Source organism: Trichomycterus rosablanca, chromosome 14 (assembly GCF_030014385.1).
Source record: "Trichomycterus rosablanca isolate fTriRos1 chromosome 14, fTriRos1.hap1, whole genome shotgun sequence".
Taxonomy (NCBI): Eukaryota; Metazoa; Chordata; class Actinopteri; order Siluriformes; family Trichomycteridae; genus Trichomycterus; species Trichomycterus rosablanca.
The window spans coordinates 19891771-19905166 of NC_086001.1; the positions used below are offsets into that span (position 1 = coordinate 19891771).

The 13396-nt window shown below is 40.5% G+C and overlaps 6 non-coding genes across 6 annotated transcripts; 5 read left to right on the top strand and 1 right to left on the bottom strand.

Annotated features, from left to right (window-relative positions):
• Positions 1-7094: 7094 nt before the first annotated feature.
• On the top strand, positions 7095-7168 carry trnai-aau (transfer RNA isoleucine (anticodon AAU)). The gene has a single exon. It is a non-coding gene; the product is annotated as a tRNA-Ile (tRNA).
• Positions 7169-7479: 311 nt separating this feature from the next.
• On the top strand, positions 7480-7551 carry trnat-cgu (transfer RNA threonine (anticodon CGU)). Its single transcript has one exon. It is a non-coding gene; the product is annotated as a tRNA-Thr (tRNA).
• Positions 7552-10805: 3254 nt separating this feature from the next.
• trnaa-cgc (transfer RNA alanine (anticodon CGC)) lies at positions 10806-10877 on the top strand. The gene has a single exon. It is a non-coding gene; the product is annotated as a tRNA-Ala (tRNA).
• Positions 10878-10972: 95 nt separating this feature from the next.
• trnaa-ugc (transfer RNA alanine (anticodon UGC)) lies at positions 10973-11044 on the top strand. Its single transcript has one exon. It is a non-coding gene; the product is annotated as a tRNA-Ala (tRNA).
• Positions 11045-11139: 95 nt separating this feature from the next.
• Positions 11140-11211, top strand: trnaa-ugc (transfer RNA alanine (anticodon UGC)). Its single transcript has one exon. It is a non-coding gene; the product is annotated as a tRNA-Ala (tRNA).
• Positions 11212-13043: 1832 nt separating this feature from the next.
• Positions 13044-13116, bottom strand: trnak-cuu (transfer RNA lysine (anticodon CUU)). Its single transcript has one exon. It is a non-coding gene; the product is annotated as a tRNA-Lys (tRNA).
• Positions 13117-13396: the final 280 nt, after the last annotated feature.

Below are 13396 nucleotides of genomic sequence, written 5' to 3' on the forward strand. Positions count from 1 at the left end.
AGTCTCAGTTCATCCATCGTTTGAAAGCGACCTGAGGTTCGTGACGAACAGACTTGTTAGCGGTGGTTTGTAAGGAGCTCTTTAGCCTTGCTAAGACCGGCATCTTCGTTTTTGTCGTCTCTTCCTCCGCCGTCTTCGTCACCTTCCGTTGGGTGTGGTCTCAAGTTCGTCTCGGCTGTAGGAGAGGAGACTTAATGAGTGAATTCAGTTTAAATATTAATTTAAAAAAACTTACCCATGATGATTTACCAGGTCGTTTGTTACAGTTTCCTTTCCAGTCGTACCTCCACAAAAACCAAAACACTTAATCTGTAAAAGAAAGACACGTGCATGAATGTGATGAGGTTCTAAGATCTCTGAATATAATCCTGATCATCCCTAATGAACCCAAATGTAATTCATACTGCACATTCACTGCACTATACTGCACACCCAACATACTGACACTCACTGTCACCCTTATACTGCACCTCTATCTGTTACTGCACCACAGTCAGTATACATACCGTAACCAAATTTATTCAGGTACTGTACACCACACACACCACACACACACACACACACACTCACACACTCAGTACCAGGGTACTAAGTTGCTAATGTTGTGCTCACTAATAAAAGTCAAAAAGTTTTAAGGGTTTTTTTCTGCTCTTAAACATAGTAGAAGGCCACCTAAGAACACACCAGGGTTGGGTAAATTGTCAAAGTGCATCTTTTACAGGGACTATAACAAAGTACATACATAACACATAAAAAACAGTTTAACGTAGAAAGCACTTACTAGTCTAGAGGTTCATGTCAAAGTGTCTGAATTGAGATTTGGCAAGTGGAGCAGTGAAATCCTCAATTTGTTTTGGATCATTTTTTCCAAGTGCATTTGTGATGGACCTGAGTAGGCCGAGCTTTTCATTATGTTGTTGTAGCAGCAGCTCTAATACAGTCAAAATGTCTCCATTACTGTTAGTAAAATATCATTTACAGTATTCAGTTTCTAAATACACACACACACAAACACACACACATCTTGTACACACGTAATACACACACATCATACACACACCTTATACACACATGTAATACACACACACATCAGTACACAATCACACGTCATACACATGTATGAGGTGTTAGTACCAGTACCAGGGTGTGTCATGGTATGGGGGTGTGTCAGTACCAGGGTGTGTCATGGTATGGGGTGTGATTCACTGGGTGGAATTAACAAACCACTCTGGACAGGTTGCCAGACAAACGTAAACAAACACACTTATACCTAGGGTACTCCGTTACCCCCAGGACATGGGGAGAACATGCAAACTTCACCCGGGAATCGAACCCAGGACCCTCCAGAAGCCGTCCCACAGTGGAAATCAAGTCAGTATATGTGCAGTCACATGAATCCAGTCATGCCCATATATGGTAAAGGTAAATTCACTCTGCTCCCTCGGAACGCTGTGACATCACAATGTGGACCTGAGCTCTTCAGCAGCAGCATTTAGATTTTCTCCTCATTTACGATGGCTGCTTCTCTGAGACAGAGGCTTCTGCGTGTGCTGTGTTGCGGGGCGCCTCCCCGGGCGTCCTCCGGGGGCGACCCGGGTCACGGGGGCGGCGCGGAGGCCGAGGAAGCGCTCCTGATGGAGGGATTTCTGTTTAAGAGGACCAGGAGTGTGTTTAAAACCTGGAACAGGTCTGTACACTGATGCTTAGTGTTTATATTAGGATTTATATATATATATTAGGGCTGTCGAAGTTAACGCGATAATAACGCATTAACGCGACCTCAATTTAACGCGATTAAAAAAATTAGTGCCATTAACGCAAATTCTAGTTCATGTTGACACTTGACTGGTAGAACAAACGTTTTAATGTCGGACTTGCCACCGTTTTTCATTTGCGGTTTGTTAACATAATGTAACCGATCGTGGTAGTGATGCACTTGCATAATAAAGAAATAAATACACGCTATATTCACAAGTTGTCGGGAGCAGAACACTTTATTACACTTAATTAACTTCTTCTTCTGTACCGAATACCGGAAAGCTGAGTCGAGCACGTTAGTTCATGAACTATGGAAGCCCCAAAGGGTCAAAACACACTCACTTCGTGTAGAAACGTCCATCAAACCTTCGTCACGATACAACCACAGACAAGTCTGATACAATAACTACGCCTTATCCCACCTAAAGCACCGCTGATCTACAGTGTTTGCTGATGGAGAAATTCTAACCTACAATCTGACATTTACTGCCTAGTATGTGAGTGAATAAATCTCCCTTACAGTTTTCTCTTGTCCCAGCAGTTTTTAACATCAGTACATTTAGCATAAAATGTGTTCACCATTTTAATTGTAACATTTCACTTAAAAATCCTTGTTTTCTATAACATTTACACAGATTTTTTTTAATGCGATTAATCGCGATTAACTATATGAAATTCTGAGATTAATCGCGATTAAAAAATTTAATCGTTTGACAGCCCTAATATATATATACAGTGTATCACAAAAGTGAGTACACCCCTCACATTTCTGCAGATATTTAAGTATATCTTTTCATGGGACAACACTGACAAAATGACACTTTGACACAATGAAAAGTAGTCTGTGTGCAGCTTATATAACAGTGTAAATTTATTCTTCCCTCAAAATAACTCAATATACAGCCATTAATGTCTAAACCACTGGCAACAAAAGTGAGTACACCCCTTAGTGAAAGTTCCTGAAGTTTACCAGAGCTTCACAGGTTGCCACTGGAATGCTTTTCCACTCCTCCATGACGACATCACGGAGCTGGCGGATATTCGAGACTTTGCGCTCCTCCACCTTCCGCTTGAGGATGCCCCAAAGATGTTCTATTGGGTTTAGGTCTGGAGACATGCTTGGCCAGTCCATCACCTTTACCCTCAGCCTCTTCAATAAAGCAGTGGTCGTCTTAGAGGTGTGTTTGGGGTCATTATCATGCTGGAACACTGCCATGCGACCCAGTTTCCGGAGGGAGGGGATCATGCTCTGCTTCAGTATTTCACAGTACATATTGGAGTTCATGTGTCCCTCAATGAAATGTAACTCCCCAACACCTGCTGCACTCATGCAGCCCCAGACCATGGCATTCCCACCACCATGCTTGACTGTAGGCATGACACACTTATCTTTGTACTCCTCACCTGATTGCCACCACACATGCTTGAGACCATCTGAACCAAACAAATTAATCTTGGTCTCATCAGACCATAGGACATGGTTCCAGTAATCCATGTCCTTTGTTGACATGTCTTCAGCAAACTGTTTGCGGGCTTTCTTGTGTAGAGACTTCAGAAGAGGCTTCCTTCTGGGGTGACAGCCATGCAGACCAATTTGATGTAGTGTGCGGCGTATGGTCTGAGCACTGACAGGCTGACCCCCCGCCTTTTCAATCTCTGCAGCAATGCTGACAGCACTCCTGCGCCTATCTTTCAAAGACAGCAGTTGGATGTGACGCTGAGCACGTGCACTCAGCTTCTTTGGACGACCAACGCGAGGTCTGTTCTGAGTGGACCCTGCTCTTTTAAAACGCTGGATGATCTTGGCCACTGTGCTGCAGCTCAGTTTCAGGGTGTTGGCAATCTTCTTGTAGCCTTGGCCATCTTCATGTAGCACAACAATTCGTCTTTTAAGATCCTCAGAGAGTTCTTTGCCATGAGGTGCCATGTTGGAACTTTCAGTGACCAGTATGAGAGAGTGTGAGAGCTGTACTACTAAATTGAACACGCCTGCTCCCTATGCACACCCGAGACCTAGTAACACTAACGAGTCACATGACGTTTTGGAGGGAAAATGACAAGCAGTGCTCAATTTGGACATTTAGGGGTGTAGTCTCTTAGGGGTGTACTCACTTTTGTTGCCGGTGGTTTAGACATTAATGGCTGTATATTGAGTTATTTTGAGGGAAGAATAAATTTACACTGTTATATAAGCTGCACACAGACTACTTTTCATTGTGTCAAAGTGTCATTTTGTCAGTGTTGTCCCATGAAAAGATATACTTAAATATCTGCAGAAATGTGAGGGGTGTACTCACTTTTGTGATACACTGTATATATATATATATATATATATATATATATATATACAGTGCCTTGCAAAAGTATTCGGCCCCCTTGAACTTTTCAACCTTTTGCCACATTTCAGGCTTCAAACATAACGATATGAAATTGTAATTTTTTGTGAAGAATCAACAACAAGTGGGACACAATCGTGAAGTGGAACGAAATTTATTGGATATTTTAAACTTTTTTTAGAAATAAAAAACTGAAAAGTGGGGCGTGCAATATTATTCGGCCCCCTTGCGTTAATACTTTGTAGCGCCACCTTTTGCTGCGATTACAGCTGCAAGTCGCTTGGGGTATGTCTCTATCAGTTTTGCACATCGAGAGACAGAAATTTTTGCCCATTCTTCCTTGCAAAACAGCTCGAGCTCAGTGAGGTTGGATGGAGAGCGTTTGTGAACAGCAGTTTTCAGCTCTTTCCACAGATTCTCGATGGGATTCAGGTCTGGACTTTGACTTGGCCATTCTAACACCTGGATACGTTTATTTGTGAACCATTCCATTGTAGATTTTGCTTTATGTTTTGGATCATTGTCTAGTTGGAAGATAAATCTCCATCCCAGTCTCAGGTCTTTTGCAGACTGCAACAGGTTTTCTTCCAGAATGGTCCTGTATTTGGCTCCATCCATCTTCCCATCAATTTTAACCATCTTCCCTGTCCCTGCTGAAGAAAAGCAGGCCCAAACCATGATGCTGCCACCACCATGTTTGACAGTGGGGATGGTGTGTTCAGGGTGATGAGCTGTGTTGCTTTTACGCCAAACATAACATTTTGCATTGTGGCTAAAAAGTTCGATTTTGGTTTCATCTGACCAGAGCACCTTCTTCCACATGTTTGGTGTGTCTCCCAGGTGACTTTTTATGGATATCTTTGAGAAATGGCTTTCTTCTTGCCACTCTTCCATAAAGGCCAGATTTGTGCAGTGTACGACTGATTGTGTCCTATGGACAGAGTCTCCCACCTCAGCTGTAGATCTCTGCAGTTCATTCAGAGTGATCATGGGCCTCTTGGCTGCATCTCTGATCAGTCTTCTCCTTGTTTGAGCTGAAAGTTTAGAGGGACGGCCGGGTCTTGGTAGATTTGCAGTGGTCTGATACTCCTTCCATTTCAATATGATCGCTTGCACAGTGCTCCTTGAGATGTTTAAAGCTTGGGAAATATTTTTGTATCCAAATCCTTCTTTAAACTTCTCCACAACAGTATCTCGGACCTGCCTGGTGTGTTCCTTGGTCTTCATGATACTCTCTGCACTTTAAACAGAACTCTGAGACTATCACAGAGCAGGTGCATTTATACGGAGACTTGATTACACACAGGTGGATTCTATTTATCACCATCAGTCATTTAGGTCAACATTGGATCATTCAGAGATCCTCACTGAACTTCTGCAGTGAGTTTGCTGCACTGTAAGTAAAGGGGCCGAATAATATTGCACGCCCCACTTTTTAGTTTTTTATTTCTAAAAAAAGTTTAAAATATCCAATAAATTTCGTTCCACTTCACGATTGTGTCCCACTTGTTGTTGATTCTTCACAAAAAATTACAATTTCATATCGTTATGTTTATAGCCTGAAATGTGGCAAAAGGTTGAAAAGTTCAAGGGGGCCGAATACTTTTGCAAGGCACTGTATATACACACACTCAATATTATATTTATACACTCAATATAAAATATATATATAAACGATGCGTTTGATCTCTGCAGGTGGTGGTTCATCATACACAACAATCAGCTTCTCTACAAGAAGAGGTTTAAGGTAGGTCACATGACTTTACATGATCTAAATCAGCTCTCTCCTGGACCCATAATGCACCCTCATCTTTTGGGCGCATCACAGCAGAGGTCGACTTCTGTGCCGGGCTGTGTCCCAAACCGCCCTCCGTCATGTTTAAGTCTGGGACGATTTCACCAGCGTTTATATCATCGACTGTATAAATAAGAAGGTTTTATGTTCTATTCCCCCAGCGTGACTTCACGGTACTGGCGGAAGACCTGCAGCGCTGTTCGGTCCAGAGCTGTGAGGACGCCGGGCGACGCTTCTGCTTCCGTGTGGTCACCCCCACAAGGTAAGACCAGATCTATAATCATCAGAGATAGACAGACAGACAGATGATCAATAGACAGACAGACAGGTAGATAGACAGACTATTTATCTATCTGTCTATCCATCTGTCTGTCTGAATGTCTGTCTATCTATCTGTTTATCTATCTACTCAATCTGTCTGTCTGTCTGCATCCTATATAATCTGTATCTATCACCGTGTGTGTACAGGAGCTGTACGTTCCAGGCCGACTGTGAGGCAGGTAGACGGGCGTGGATCAGCGCCATTCAGAACCTGACTGAGAGAGAAGAAGAAACAGTCGAGAACGAGGTGAATTATCATTACCACTATACTCCGGGAGGGGAGGGGTTCAGTTCTCGTCTCTGTAACACCAGTTTAATCCGTCTAAATCAGCAGGAATCAGACGGGTACGAGAATGATTCAGAATCAGGGTCACACCCACTTTAATGATTAAAGCTAGCATGGCTGAGAGTCAGGTGAGCATGTTCTGTGTATCAGGACTTTCTAACCTGAGTAATTTAATCACTGAAAGTAAGAATATCACCCTGTTCTTCTACGATCTTTAATTCTGGCTTCATTTCACCTAATGAACGTGGCATGATCTTTATAAATGCTTACAATCAATTTTATCAATAAAATTTTGTCAATTTTGTCAATAAAAAAGGGAACTGCTGTGTAATTTAGTGAATTCTTGCACTGCACATGGCAGAAGACTAAAAGAAATTAAGACCGTGTAGAATAAAAGTATTAGTAAAGTATGAGGTTAAAAGCATCAGCTTTTATTTATTCTTAAAATAAAAATACATGAACCTCAGTCATCTCACACAATGATCTGTTCTGCTCAACAACAGTAAAGCTCTCCATCGTTTCTGTGTGGCAGCTCCATAACTGAAGGGCTGTCAGTGTAGAATCGGGTATGTGGGCATATGCCCTGCTCTTGTACACTGGCCGGTTAGCTCAGTTGGTTAGAGCGTGGTGCTAATAACGCCAAGGTCGCGGGTTCGATCCCCGTATGGGCCACACCCACTTTTGGACTTAAACTAACAAACAAGTGAGGTCAATAGTACCTGCTAGTTAGAGAAGGCTGGCCAAAAGTGACCAAACCCCTGGCCCTTTTGCCCAATTAGTTAGGTAAAGATTAAAACAGAAAAAAGGGTGAAAGCAGATTAAAAGCTATGGTCAAGTGTGTTTCTAAAGCCGATGGATTTAAGAACGGTCACTATCAAGCTGGCGTTCTGCTTGTTACTCTTGAACTTTAAGAATGTGCTCAGCTTCCAGTTGTTACTTTTGCACAAGAACGTTTTCTCAACTTTCTGCCAGCTACCTAGAGAGGCGCGATGGCCAAGTGGTAAGGCGTCGGTCTCGTAAACCGAAAATCACGGGTTCAATCCCCGTTCGTGCCTTTAACATGCATGCTCTCATTTTAAAACATGACCAATATGCTCTAGTTCACATTCCCCCTAGGCTAATTTAAGAATCACAACTCTTTTCCTATTTTCCTTGCAGGTGTTATTTACCACATTAATGCTGTGCTTCCACACCAGCACATTTCCTCTACATAGGGATGGCAGCTTAGAGGTACTGCATGCCGTGCCTGTGTGAGCTCCAGAGTGTCACAATCCCTTGAAATATCCAGGTACTTAGTCAGACTCAATCACAAGCTTGTTTTAAACTTCACCCGGCTGACTGAGCAAAGGTACAGGAGTTAGATGAATTTTGGATGGGACTTTCTATTGGCTTGCATGACATGATGGTGCTTGTTAACCGAGTGTTTTATGTATTTTGCAGCCAACCGGTTCAGAGAGCCAGTTCTTAACCGCTACCACAGAAGACTATGCAAGTGTGCTGTTAAATCTGCAATCCCTCACTTGACAGAGGCTAGAGATTCCTGCTCCTGGTTCTGCTTCTCTTTTTGCAAAGACTCTCGTACCTGTTGGAGGTTTACAGTGGTGTATAGTAAGGAAGTAATAATACTTCGTTACAGTACTTAAGTAGTTTTTTGGAGTATCTGTACTTTACTGGAGTATAAAAAAATTCGGCAACTTTCACTTTTACTCCACTACATTTCCTAAAGAAATTGTGTACTTTTACTCCGATACATTTGCTGTATGCGAATTCGTTACTCGTTACTACAAAATAAAACGACAAGAATTTTTTAGCTAAACAATGTGAGATGTGTGACAGACTGCAGCAGGTTTGGCGAATCTGCGCTTGTAAATTACATCAGCGGTTAAACACATTAATGCGCAGATGCAAACGTTTTGTTAAAGCGCATCGTTCACTCAAAGATACGGAATAATCGGCATTTTAGAATCTCCCCATCTAACACACTGATGTAAGTTAGGAATGATTAACAAAGTAAAGCCACAGCACCATTGTTTTTATTATTATTATTATTATTATTAGCATTAACATTGTTCAGATATCTAGCTACCGATTACATTCGAACCACAAATAAAACGTTTCACTACATTAGTTTGTAATTAATTCAGTGCAGACATGATGTCCCATCATTTTTTAAAACTCACCTACAGACAAATATTTCCTCAGATAACTTCTGTATTACACTGACAGAGGAAACATTCATGGTGCTGAGGAACATGCACGTCTTTAACCCTTTAATGCTCTCAACAAGAACTCAACTTTCAAAATTTTATGGATGATTTTTCAGCTGCTGCTTCAGGTTGACACATAAGTTAGAAATGGTGTTTTCTTAAAGTAAGAATACCAATGTTTTTTACGTTTAACACAAGCCAATCAGGGAGTAGATACAGCCCAAAAAAGATTATTTAAATACAGCTTATTTTACCCAGCTATTTACATTATACTAATGGTCAGGCACGTGCACAGACATTTTTGGGGGCAGGTGCTCAAGCCTAAAAAAAGGGCACCCATCACCAAAATTATTAATAAAATTAAATAATAATAAAAAAACAGTAGAATATTTAACTAATTTACTTATTTTGTTAACACATTCAGTACACATCTAATCAAATAACTCAAATTATCAAGCTGCTAAATAAAAACAGGCAAAAACAAGGCCATATTGTGCATGCTTTTTAATAACCAAACATCTCATACTGATACATCTCCCTCATGTGCTTTACTGGTAGATGGCCTAATCCAGGATAAAAGAGAGCTGCTACCCTGAGCTGCTGCTGTAGTTCCTTTTTTTCTGCTTTTGTAACCTTTCTTTTCTTGGCAGTATGCTGCAAAATTTATAAATGAGATAAATGTTGTGCATAATAATCAAGAGTGACTTACTGAAGGGGAGAACACAGTATACATCATTTTACTGTTTTCTGACAGAGTTGAAGCATTACACTAATAATATACCATTACTAGTATCAATTTACCTCACCAGACTGTCATGTAGCTCAACTTAAGACCTACCTTTGATCAGAAACCCACTTTGGGTAGTTAATGTTAACAATGGGCCTATTATTATGCCAATAAAATCAAATAAAATAATATAAAATCAAATAAAAGCTAAATAACATTTTCATATTTATTCATCATTTTTTGTACGCTGTTCTATATCATAGAGCATTATATTTAGCCTTCTACATATATTAGTTTGTGATGTTAATTACCTAGCAAAATTATTCCTCATTTGTAAACCTCAACTGTTGAAGAATAAATGTTTGCATGAAAATAACTCCTTGACTAAAGGTGACTTTTCCTACACAGTGGTTTGGCCAGGATGCTGTAAGTATATAATATTGTGTGTTTGTGTCTATTTTCAACACTTTACTGTCAGAGCTACTTCACATTCTCCTGGAAATTGTTTGTGCTCATGATTTTTTTTTTCTTCAGGCTATTTCTTCATGGCAATTTCCTCATCCAGGGCAAAAGGGCAGGTGCTTGAGCACCACTAGGGGTCTATCTGTGCACGTGCCTGCTAATGGTTGAGCAGATCATTAAAGGGTTAAAAGTGCCACAAGTTTAGTTAAACTTGCTTTTAAATTAATTCTGCCAAAATTCTGTTGTTTTAGGTTATTGGGATATATACAGTATCTATACCTTGAATGTACTACCCAAATAAAAAAATGGAACAGTATAGAAAATGCAAATAAAATAGATGCAGTGTTTTTTACATTTACATCGACTCTTATTCCATCTTATATGAACCCAAAATATTTCATGTTTTGTCTGGTCAACTTCATTCTTAACATACACATACATGCATTTTAAGTTACAACACATTCTAAAAAAAAATGGAACAGGGCAATTTAGTCCTCGTAATAAGGTTAAAAAACAACTAAATAATGACGTGATTTCAAACAGGTGATGTGAACAGCTGATTATAATCATGAATTGGCACAGATCATGTTCAGATGGAAGGAAGAAAAAAGCTTGTTAAGTTGGTTTACAGGCTTAAAAGAACAATCTTATATTTTTCTAAATGACCGCTTCAGTTTATACTAACAGCATTTACTTTTACTTCTACTTTTAATAATTAAGTACATTTAATATCAAATTACTTTTAATACTTAAATACATCAGATACTTTTAGACTTTTACTCAAGTAATATTTTAAAAGGTGACTTTTACTTCTATCTAAGTAAATTTCTGGTAAGATACTTGTACTTTTACTCAAGTATGGCCTTCAGGTACTTTATACAGCACTGGAGGTTTACACTGGGAAGCACAAGTTGGGGATGTAGCTCAGTGGTAGAGCGCATGCTTCGCATGTATGAGGTCCTGGGTTCAATTCCCAGCATCTCTGTTCAGAAGCTTTTAATTAGGGACCATGTCTTGCCTGTCGGTCTTATTCTCTACAATAGCGCTGTCGAGCCACAGCAATCCTGCCATGTTACAAAAGGGGATGTAGCTCAGTGGTAGAGCGCATGCTTTGCATGTATGAGGTCCTGGGTTCAATCCCCAGCATCTCCATTCAGAAGCTTCTAATTAGGGACCATGTCTTGCCTGTCGGTCTTATTCTCTACAATAGAGCTATAGAACCACATCAATCCTGCTGTGTCAGAAAAGGGGATGTAGCTCAGTGGTAGAGCGCATGCTTTGCATGTATGAGGTCCAGGGTTCAATCCCCTGCATCTCCAGCTTGTTGTTTCACTCACTTGAAACAAATTCAAGTTTGCTTCCACACCCGATAGCTTTAAGAATTAGCACTTTCAAGCACACATTCCAGTGCTTACTCGTGCACAGGGACATTTTTCAGTGTGTGACCTTTCTTTGCTGTGCTGCCATGGCCTTGGGCTAAGGCATCGCTCTCGTAAACCAAATCTCACAGCTCATTCCCAGAGTGTGTCTTATTCGTGCTTTGTTTTTAATGTCACAGACAAAATGCTCCTTGAAAAATACACTTGGCCAATAAAGACTCAATCACAAGTTTTTTCTTTTGTAAACTTCACCTGACTGAAAGATCAACGGCTATAGGACAGCACAAGAGAACTTAATACATCAAAGCTGTAATTCCACAGCAGCATCTTACTGCTACACAGGGATTGTAGCTTATATTAAACCGTTCAAATATCCGGGTAGTTGTTTCAGACCCTGTTAGAACATCAAGTTCTTTTGAAGAAAATCTTCTACTCCAGTGTCGTTTACTGAATATGAGAAAACAAGCCTTTGAATTCTTAAGTGTACACTAGGAGAGACTTAAACACACACACTTATAATAAGTCTTCCAATTTATTAGGTATATGAAGCAGGCTTATATAGTATGTGTCTGCATGAGAAATGTGAGCCTATGCCTAAACTTAGTTGAATTTTAATGGTGAGATAGCCCGAAGCTAAGTTAATGGTTAGGGAGCTGGGATTAGAGAACACACAAAAAAACCTATATAAATAGGTGCTATGGTTAACTATTGCTGGGATGTGTAACTCTGTTGCAACACAGAGGTCAAAGGAGAAGGACAAATGCCAAAAGTTTATGAACACTTTTTTATTCTATCTATCAGTTCCCCTTTTTCAGGCCCAAAAGGCCTGATCTAAATAATACAATTGTTTCTGGGCCTGGGAATGAGATTCTGTGAATGGAAATTTATTATTTTATTAGTTATTTGCATTAAACTTATAAGTTTCTGCTTTCTTAGTTCAATTAGCAGAGGTAGAAGAGACTTTTGGAAGGTTTCTTAGGTCCAGAGATATGTTGACCTTGGCATGGGCATCTTGCTTCCGTGGGAATGCATGGGTGTCAGGACTGTTTGTGTGGGGGTGCACGCGGGCTTTTGATAAGGGTGCATTCTTGTGGAAGTACGCCATGTTTCTAACAAACTGACTATTCTTGTAGGATGATAAACAAGTTTGGTTTGGGAAGCTGACCTTGAGCTGGGTTGCTGAGCAGAGTTAGCCTGAAGGGGCAGTAAGCGGGGTATAAATACTGTGATAGGGCAGACAGAGTCGCCCTTTCTCTCCTGTAAAGGCACGTGTGCGTTTGCATTGAGATTGGCCCTCAGCTCAGCTGCTTTTATCATTATCCCGGTTGTCTGTGTCAATCTTTAAGGGTTATTTTGAATTCCCACAACACATTCAGGTCAGAAACATGTGATTATTTTAATTAGCCAAACTTAATTGCCCTGCTGTGAAAGTTAGCAAGTCATGTGACCCGTGTGTACCGTCCAATGAAACATCTGCGTGTGTGTCTCTGTGGAGCAATCGGTTAGCGCGTTTGGCTGTTAACCAAAAGGTTGGTGGTTCGAGCCCACCCAGGGACGTGTGTCTATTATTGCACAACCTGCCTGTTGATCAAATGGATATGAGACACAACAACAATGTGTAGTCCCACAGAATAGTGGAAATAAGTAACTGAAAACATCCAGTAAACAACAGTCCTACAAGCACAAATATCCACCTGATAAGTCACCGGAGACCAACTGTCCAAAGTGGAAAAACGTTCTTTTGGTTTCTGTAGCTGTTAAATGAAGATACTCGCCCAACGTGGGGCTCGAACCCACAACCCTGAGATTAAGAGTCTCATGCTCTACCGACTGAGCTAGCCAGGCTTAAGCAACATGTCAGAACAGACAGCTCATCGATCAGACCATCAGAGAGATGTAGGTTTAATTCACTAACATCACGACCAGATTAAGAACTATTTCACAGTTTACACACAATTCAGAATAAGTAACAGAAACAGACACAGACTTACTGTTACTGTATTGTATTATAGTGTTAAATTGTAGCATATTTTATTGAGATTATGTTTTAATGCTGTATTTTCTTAAATGTATTTAATCCAGCACAATGGACAACCCAACAAGTTAAAATAACCCATCATGTGTT